The sequence below is a fragment of the Octopus bimaculoides genome, chromosome 3 (assembly GCF_046866305.1).
Source record: "Octopus bimaculoides isolate indiv1 chromosome 3, ASM4686630v1, whole genome shotgun sequence".
In the NCBI taxonomy this organism is placed as follows: domain Eukaryota; kingdom Metazoa; phylum Mollusca; class Cephalopoda; order Octopoda; family Octopodidae; genus Octopus; species Octopus bimaculoides.
Genome location: NC_142930.1, coordinates 125,977,888 through 125,987,575, shown reverse-complemented (window position 1 = coordinate 125,987,575; position 9,688 = coordinate 125,977,888). Strand labels below are relative to the sequence as shown.

General features: G+C 37.4%; 1 long non-coding RNA gene across 4 annotated transcripts in view; it reads left to right on the top strand.

Annotated features, from left to right (window-relative positions):
* The window catches only part of LOC106869995 (uncharacterized), a 276,693-nt gene extending 267,232 nt beyond the window's left edge, over window positions 1-9,461 (top strand). For all 4 annotated transcript variants that reach the window (XR_016241195.1, XR_001409476.3, XR_016241194.1 and 1 more), the window contains one exon: window positions 8,937-9,461. This is a non-coding gene — a long non-coding RNA (uncharacterized LOC106869995). The remainder of the gene's footprint in view (window positions 1-8,936) is intronic.
* Window positions 9,462-9,688: the final 227 nt, after the last annotated feature.

Here is a 9,688-nt window from a genome sequence, read left to right as displayed (position 1 = left end):
TATGTATGTATGTATGTATGTATGTATGTATGTATGTGTGTGTGTGTGTATGTATGTATGTGTGTGTATGTATGTATGTATGTATGCATGTATGTATGTATGTATGTGTGTATGTATGTATGTATGTGTGTGTGTATGTATGTATGTATGTATGTATGTATGCATGCATGTATGTATTTGTGTGTACATGTATGTATACGTATGTATTTGCACGTGTATGTTTGCATTTATGTACGTATGTTTGTCTGTGTGTATGTGTGAATGTGTGTGTGTATGCGTGCATGTATGTGTGTATGTATTTGTGTGTGTGGGCAAGTATGCATATATGTTTGTATTTATGTATGTTTATGTGTGTGATGTATGTATGTATGTATGTATGTATGTGTGTGATGTATCTATGTATGTATGTTAGTGTGTGTGCATGTAAGCACGTACGTATTGTATGTATGTGTATGGATGCATGTAACAATGTGTATGTCCTGTGAAGGCGCGTGGCTTAGTGGTTAGGGTACTCGGTTCACGATCATAAGGTCATGAGTTCGATTACTTGCGGTGCGTTGTATCCTTGAACAAGACACTTTATCGCACATTCCTCCTGTCCACTCAGCTGGTAAAAATGAGAAGTACCTATATTTCAAAGGACCGGCCTTGTCACATCCTGTGTCACGCTGAATTTCCCCGAGAACTACGTTAAGGGCACGCATGTCTGTGGAGTGCTGGACCACATCCACGTTAATTTCACGTGCAGGCTGTTCCGTTGACTGGATCAACTGGAACACTCGTCACCGTAACTGACAGGGTGTCTGTGTATGTTCGATCTTTAATTAATTGAAATCTTCTTGTAAGGGAGGCGCTAGTTTCTGACAAATGGCACAAAGCTCCGTTGTGGAAATGTATCAGGTGGATCACATTGCTATCACTTCTCTTTTATATTTCTGATTATGTAGCACTCAATACGAACACCTCGCTAACCACAATCTAAGATTTTAAGACACTTATTTTAAGTCCAACTGGTTCCGGAATTTCCAGTAGTTATCACTAGTATAATTTATGCGTAAGTATTGGGTAAGATAATATCAAACAAACTTTATTGAAAAAATGTTACTTATATTCAACCAATGCTATATTGATATCTTCATTTCCTAGACGATCCTGATAAGTTTCAACGTAACCAGTCTCTACACTAATAATCTCATTGGATTAGGATTAGCAGCAGTAAGACAAATATCCACAAAGAATTCAGGAGAGATTTCCAAAAGAATTTATACTTGAAGGACAACGATCGGTACATGAAATCAACTACTTCTTTGATAGCCAATATTACCAACAAATACAAGGCACGATAATGGGAACGAAAGTCACACCAACGTTTGCGACACTAGTAATGGAATTCCTAGAAAAAAAAGAAAACATTTATACCGTGCCTGGAATTACTTTTGATCAACATTTCCAATCATATTTTATAGGAAACTGGCAAGGATTCTTGGATGAATGCATCATATTTTGGAACAAATGTAAGGAGGACTTTACAAGATTCCCTAAATTAATAATTAGCACTAATGCTTTGAATTCGTCACCTGTAGTTCGAAACCATTCAGCATTATGTCCGGGCGTTGCATTCTGAGGAGACTATAGTCATCGGTTTCATCGGCCATGTTTCCAAACTTTTCCTCCGTCGTGAATTCCAACGGCGAAAAGTGATTTCAAAGGCGACATTCATACCAGGCGTGCCAGAAAAACCGTACCGTTGCAGAAAATTGTCTATCGCTCGCCACACCGCATTCTGTTGGCCAGGGCTATGGGCTGTTGCCCTCCTGTCCCTTTGACGTAATGGATACTCGTTATTGCTACCGAAATTGGAATCACCCGATCTGCTGAGCAAATAATCATTCTCGGTGTCTGAATAGTCCTAACTAGAATCAACCTACTGAGGACTCGCCACGTGATGTTTAAGTTTGGCGTTGATGAATGCGACGACAGACGCGATGAGGAGCATAAATTCAACGTAGTTGGATGCGAAGACGAACGCAAAACTGGCTTAACTGGACGTGAAGACGAACGCGATGCTGGTTTAGCTGGACGTGAAGACGAACGCGAGGACCGTAAATTCAACGAAACTGGCGTAGCTGGACGCGTTGACGACATTAAAATCTGTGAAGGACCAGAAGAATTAGCTGAATATATAGGAAGTCATAGTGGAAATGGTGGCGTAACCGCCAAAGCTGCAATTTTTTTTTTTTTTTCTATTATTGTGATGAAACCTGAAATTGAGTTGGAAATATTTATACGAAGATTCTAATAAACCTATCGGATTCTTTGAATTTGCTCGCTGGCCTCTATTATCGAATCCGTCAGTGATAACAGATATTTACGTAAACTGGTACAGAAACAGGTACAAAATAAGGCTGTGTACACCATCCGATTTTAAGCATACTTATATTTACATCAACCGATGTCATGGGGGTAGAAAAAGGAAAATAAGTATTGGGTTCGATTCGTTTGACTAAAAAATTCCTCGAGGTGGAGCTCCAGTATGACTGCGGTCTAATGCCTGAAACAAGTAAAATGTATAAGGTAACGGTTTATTTTCTTTTTCGAAATTTGAAAAAGAACTTTGAGTGACCAACAAATAATATTCTAATCGTAAACGTATACGTTTCAACCTAACAGGTCTTATCAGTGCAATTTCGAATGTTAAACTTTATTACTGACATTTTTGTGTAGTTACGGAAATCAATAACTTGAAAGTGATCGGGTGATTAAAAAAGTGATGTTTGTAATCTCAATGTAGTTATAGTAAAAAAAAGCAGGTCTGTTTAAAAGTGAATGAAATTGTAGAAAAATCAATCGATTGATCACGTGTGGCGGTGTTTACAGCCAAATTAGAACATAATTAAGTGGCTTATGTACAACATAGAAGTACATTTCTCCGCAGGGTTAAACTCGAAAAACAAGGTAAAATAAAATAAAAGTGAGATAACTACAGAGAAAGAAGTTTAATACATGGATATACCGATGAAATGTCATACCTTCTGGGCAAAATAAGAACAAAAATGTATGCATTTTTTAATAATTTTATTCTACTCTAAACCAGTCTGCGTTCTATTTCTAAGACTACAAAGAAATTTTGTTTAATTGAACCATTAAAACTTAGCAGATTTCTGTGGCAACACAAATATAACTCAAATCAAGTTTGAAATTCAAAATAGCACTGATGAAACCAGTGAGGTTGAAACGCATATACAATTAGATTACAATTTAATTTAAAAAAATAAAAAAGAATACGTTAACTATGTCATTATTTGTCTGTAATTCAAATTATTTTTTTGTTGTTTCCGAAAGAAAAAAAAATAGTTGGAAAAAGGAAATTAGCATCATTAAAAATAAATAAATAAAAGCTAATAACAGAACCGGATAGAAGAAAGAACGTTTAGCTTTGATACGAAACACATTATTGATGTGCCGTGTCCGCAGCCGTATTAGAACATACATGGACAGCTTACGTTTAGCATAAAACTTCATTTCTTCGAGAAGTAAATCTAAAAAAAAGGCAGCATCTACTTTGTTTCAATTCTAATACATACACAAGTAGCATACATCTTATTATATTAAGGCGGCAAGCTGGCAGAATCATTAGTACACCAGGCGAAATGCTTAGCAGCATTTCGTCTGCCGTTGCGTTCTGAGTTCAAATTCCACCGAGGTCGACTTTGTCTTTCATCCTTTCAGAGTCGGTAAAAATTAGTACCAGTTACGCACTGAGGTCGATGTAATCGACTTAATCCCTTCTCCCAAATTTGAGGCCTTGTGTCTCCAGTAGAAAGGATTATCATTATTATTATCATTATTGCTGGCAGAATCGTTAGCACGCCCGACTAAATGCATAGCGGTATTTCGTTCGTCGCTACGGTCTGAGTTCAAATTCCGCCGATGTTGACTTTGCCTTTCACCCTTTCGGAGTAGATAAAATAAGTACCAGTTGAACACTGAGATTGATGTAATCGATTCATCCCCTTCTCCAAAATTGCTGCCCTTGTGGCAAAATTTGAAAGATGATTATTATTTTATATTTTTTCCAGAGTGTTTCATGGTAAAGACGGCATTTCTCTTAACTTTCATTTCCCCTTACACTCGTACCCGCCTTCCTCACACACACTCAATACGATTATGCCCACATACCTATCTCCCACACCCCACTATCACTTTCATTACACTCCTTCACTTGCACATTTATACATACCTATACCTTACCCTCCCCCCCCCCCAAAAAAAAACCACCTCCCTCTCGACTAACTCAATAAACCGATACACTGCTATACGGCGTACTCACAATCATCCAACTTTTCTCTTCCTAACTCCCCCTTATAGAACTACATTCCCACCTGGGCCCTAACAACTTCCATATCCCTCCCACGTTTTCCTTTTTTTGTTCATTGCCTTCACAAAACGTACATACATACATACATACATACATACATACATACATACATACATACATGCATGCATGTATGTATACAGGAGGTGTGCGTTCACTTCCCCACGGGTAGCCTTCGATTCATTCCATTCAAATGATTTGTAACCCTATTACACGCTTTTATAGTTTTATTTGCTTCGCGATTCACCGTTCCTAAAAAGGATTATCTCAAATTCTCGAAGTTTCTATCTATCTATCTATCTACAAAAATAAGAGGAATGACCAGCAAATGTGGATTCCTATATGCTAGAAATAGATGCCGAATCATCCAACCACGAAAAAATATGTTCTCAGTGAAAAAGTTTAGCAACACAACAGACTGTAAACGGGCAAGACAAATGAAAAAATACTAAATTAAAAAAACGATTAACCTACGTACCATGGTTTCCCCTGTTAAAATTTACATAGGAGTGGCTGTGTGGTAAGTAGCTTGCTTACCAACCACATGGTCCCGGGTTCAGTCCCACTGCGTGGCATCTTGGGCAAGTGTCTTCTACTATAGCCTCGGGCCGACCAATGCCTTGTGAGTGGATTTGGTAGACGGAAACTGAAAGAAGCCTGTCGTATATATGTATATATATATATGTATGTGTGTATGTGTTTGTATGTCTGTGTTTGTCCCCCCAACATCGCTTGACAACCGATGCTGGTGTGTTTATGTCCCCGTAACTTAGCGGTTCGGCAAAAGAGACCGAAAGAATAAGTACTAGGCTTCCAAAGAATAAGTCCTGGGGTCGATTTGCTCGACTAAAGGCGGTGCTCCAGCATGGCCACAGTCAAAAGACTGAAACAAATAAAAGAGTAAAAGAGTAAGTAAATATCTGCAGGATCGTCAGCGTAAGTCTGTCGACGACAGACTTTTACGCTGACGATCCTGCAGATACTTACTTATGTAAGTTTTAACAGGGGAAACCATGGTACGTAGGTTAATCGTTTTTTAATTTAGTAGTTTTTCATTTGTCTTGCCCGTTTACAGTCTGTTGTGTTGCTAAATTTTTTTACTGAGAACATATTATTTCGTGGTTGGATGATTCGGCATCTATTTCTAGCATATAGGAATCCACATTTACTGGTCATTCCTCTTATTTTTGTATGTAATATAATTTTAATCCTCGGATTTTTTATAATATGCCAGACCACTGGTTTTAATTGATTAATATCAATTTCTACCCTCATTAATAAATATATATCTATCTATCTCTCTCTCTCTCTCTCTAGCTCTCTCTCTCTCTCTCTCTCTCTCTCTCTCTCTCTCTATATATATATATATATATATATATATACACACGCATACATATACATATGCATACACACACACACACACACACACACACACACACATATATATATATATATATATATGTGTGTACGTATGTATGTATATATGTATATATATATATATATATATATATATATATATATATATATATATATATATATATATATATATATATATATATATATATACATTTTCAAAATGTAACCATATGTGAATCGTTGGCGATTTTCTTCCTCAGTCTTCCTTTCTATTGTACTTTCCTCTGTTTCTGAAGAAGATCTCTGCTCGAAACGTTAAGCCATCTTTCTTTCCTTTCCTGAGCGTCTGCTAATACTTTACATGTAATACGTACCCGCGTTGTATTTTCTTTTTGCATTTGTTCTTTGGGGGGGGGGGGGATTTACTATATATATATATAACACATACATACAAACACATACACACACACGTGCATACACATATATGTATGCACGTATTATGAAGAACAACAGCTGTTTTCAAATAATGACCTCGTTTGATATCACAGATCTTGTCTATATAAGAAAGATGACTGCCAGCCTTTGACGCCAAGGTGTAGGTGTACCATTTGGCTTGTTCTATGTTACCCCTACCAAATAAAAATTCTCGTACCGGAATAAGGACAAATGTTTTTGACTAGCGTTTCATAATGACGATCCTCAACGTTTTTTTTTGGGGACTATAGGCCGGTTTCATACAAGACATTTTTTCCACCGACCGGAGGATCATGCCCATAACAAACTACAACGAAATGTATTATACATAATTTAATTATTATATATGTAATATATATATATTGAAAAACACCCTGTAGACTGAGATATAGAAATAGAGTTTTAAAATCTATTATTTCTCGATGACCGAGTACTGGTCTGCAGCCCGATGGTTGGGGACTCCTGTTTTATGAGACGATAAGGTATGAGATGAAAGAGATCTAGCTGCTATTTCTAGATGTTATAATCACGTTGAGACTTAGTGTTTTATCAAAGAACTAACTATACATGAAACTTTTGTCACATAACATGTTTCTGATAATATCATTTTACGTTCAACTACGTTCAAGTGCTCTTATAAATTAGAGGTGTGTAGGTGTGTGGCCTTGTGCTTGTGCATGGGTGTGTACGCGTGTGAGTATTTGTGTGCGTGTATGTGTGTGTGAGAGAGAGAGAGAGAGAGAGAGAGAGAGAGAGAGAAGCTATAAATAGAGTAAGAGGTGGTATGTGTTAGCTGTTAGCTGATAATGTTGAAGTTGACTAACTTCAATATCGACTACCGCTTACTTAGTATTGTTTTAGAAGGTGGTAGTGACGTTAGTGGTGTGTATAGATGAGTTGATGTGTAAACAAGGGTGGTGGGTTTACACACAAACACAAACACTCGCTCATACACACACTTATCTGTCTGTCTGTCTGTCTCTCTCTCTTTATATATATATATATATATATATATATATATATATATATATATATATATATATATATATATATATATATATATATAAACGAGTTGTCAGTCGTCCGTTAAGTTAGAAACTAAATCTCACTTAATATAATAGACCAAGTTTATTTTTATAACGTAAAACAATATATTACTAGTTATTATGTCATATAGCTGATCAAAATGTTATTGTCAGTTTCGCGTTGAATTAGCGGCAATAGTTGTTTAGCGGCAATATTCGACGTGAAACCGACGGTAACATCCTGATCAGTTATAAGACGTAGCCAGTACTATACTGTTTGACGACTTTCTCTCTCTCTCTCTCTCTCCCTCCCTCCCTCCCTCCCTCCCTCTCTCTCTCTCTCACACACTCACGCATGCACGCACACACACACACATACATATATTTATGAGTGTGTACGTATATATATATATAAACACAAATAGGCTGAGGTTTACTACAGCTGTTTCAGACGCGTTTCTTTTATTGATGAACAAATCAATTCCATCATGAAAAAACCCGTTTTCTTCAAGTGAATTAAAATCAAATTTAAAATTAAATTCAACATTTAGGATTTTTAACACATAGAGTATAGAATGTGTATTGACTTTCTCATCTCGTTGCCGACTGAGAGCAAATTGAAGAAGGGTTTTTTTTATGTTAAAAATATGTGGTAATAATAATACATGTATATGGATGCGGAAATAATTTCAATAAGGGAATAAAATATCTCTTGTGTGGTATTTAATATACATTTTTTTCGTTTTCCTTTCAGATACATGTCACTCTTAGTTTATTTCTGTTTAAATTGTGCAGATTATTAAGGTCATAAACGTGTTGTATCCTTTCCTGCGCGCTGAAGGCAGTGGAGAGCATCTGCAGTGCTGATAACGCCTATCGATGCAGAAACATGACTCTTCCTCTCTTCCTCTCACACCTAATTCCTCCCACCCACCTCTCCTGTCTTGCTCTGACACCTGCTTCCCCTCTTTACTCCTACTCACCTTCTCCTTTCTACCCTCTTTCTTCATCGTCACCCGTCCCTCGTTATCCCACCCCTACACATTCCAACCCCACCATCCCTATACATCCCATCCCTTACACCCCACGCTTGCTTCTCCCACTCTAGCCTCCCCCACACACCCAACACCACCACACCACACCACACACCACACCACACCACCACACCACACCACACACCACACCACACCACCACACCACACACCACCATACCACTCCACACCACACCACATCACACCACCCCGTGCACACTAGCACTGACCACTTCTCAGCACCTACATCAACAACAGGATATTTTTTGTTTGTTTGTGTGTATGTATGTATGTGTGTGTACGTATGTGTGTGTACGTATGTATGTATGGGTGAACAGATGGATTCATGTATGTGCATGTAAATATGCATATATCTATAGATGCGTACATACACGTAAACATACATGCATACATATGTCTGCGCGCATGTGTGTGTGTATGTGTGTGTGTGTGTGTGTGTGTATGTGTGTGTGTGTGTGCGTGTGTGCGACCGTGTGTAGAGGCTTGATTGGTGCAAAAGCAAAAACGATTTTATTATTTCAAACTTTGATACTTATTTTGGAATAAACTTTTATTTAACCATTTTCAAGTAAGATACCATTTTGAAGCCTGTATTTTCCTCTATTGATTTAAGCCAATGGCTTTACTTTCACTATTTATTCTTGTTTATTTTAGGCCCTCGAATTCATGATGGAAAAGGAGCAAGTTCTAAAGGGAAACACCAGAAATCTCGCGTAACATCGACCAATCTTTTGGTCAGGAGACCATCAACGCACATTTAGGTTCAAGAATTTCATAGCGGAGATGAAAGCTTTGACAAAGAGTAATGTACCAGACGACCTTCCGAAAATGACAATAACCAGTGGAAGGCCGATATTGAAACAAACCCGCGCATAAGTGGTCAAGAATTTACAAGAGAATTTAACCAGGCCCAGCAAACTTTTGGAGAAGTGGGCCGCATGTGACATTGCTCATCATCATGTAGGCCCTACTACTAAAAATTTCAAGGTAATTTTTCATTGGCATGACATTCAGAAAGTCCCGCGGGCCGCAGTTTGCCAATGACTGAACTAAACGTTGATATTATACATGTGTTCGATATTTATATTTTAATGGAAAATCATAAAATCTCAATAAATGTGCCATAGTAGTTGGGCTAATATAAATTTATAAATAAATATATGGAAACTCGTTATAAAATCTGGTCTTTCTTTCTTGTAACGAAAGTGATTCATTTCTTGAATGGATTTGCATGTGATAAATTAAAGGATTGAAGTGAGGCCTAGATTCGAAACCATGTGCGTATACTTCACAATGTACGAGCAGCTGTTCGTGTTTAGTACATGTCCACGAAACTTTAAGTAACATGAGGGGTTAAGCCACTCTGCTCCTCAATGAATACAACTGCAACTCTGTGTGTTGAATAC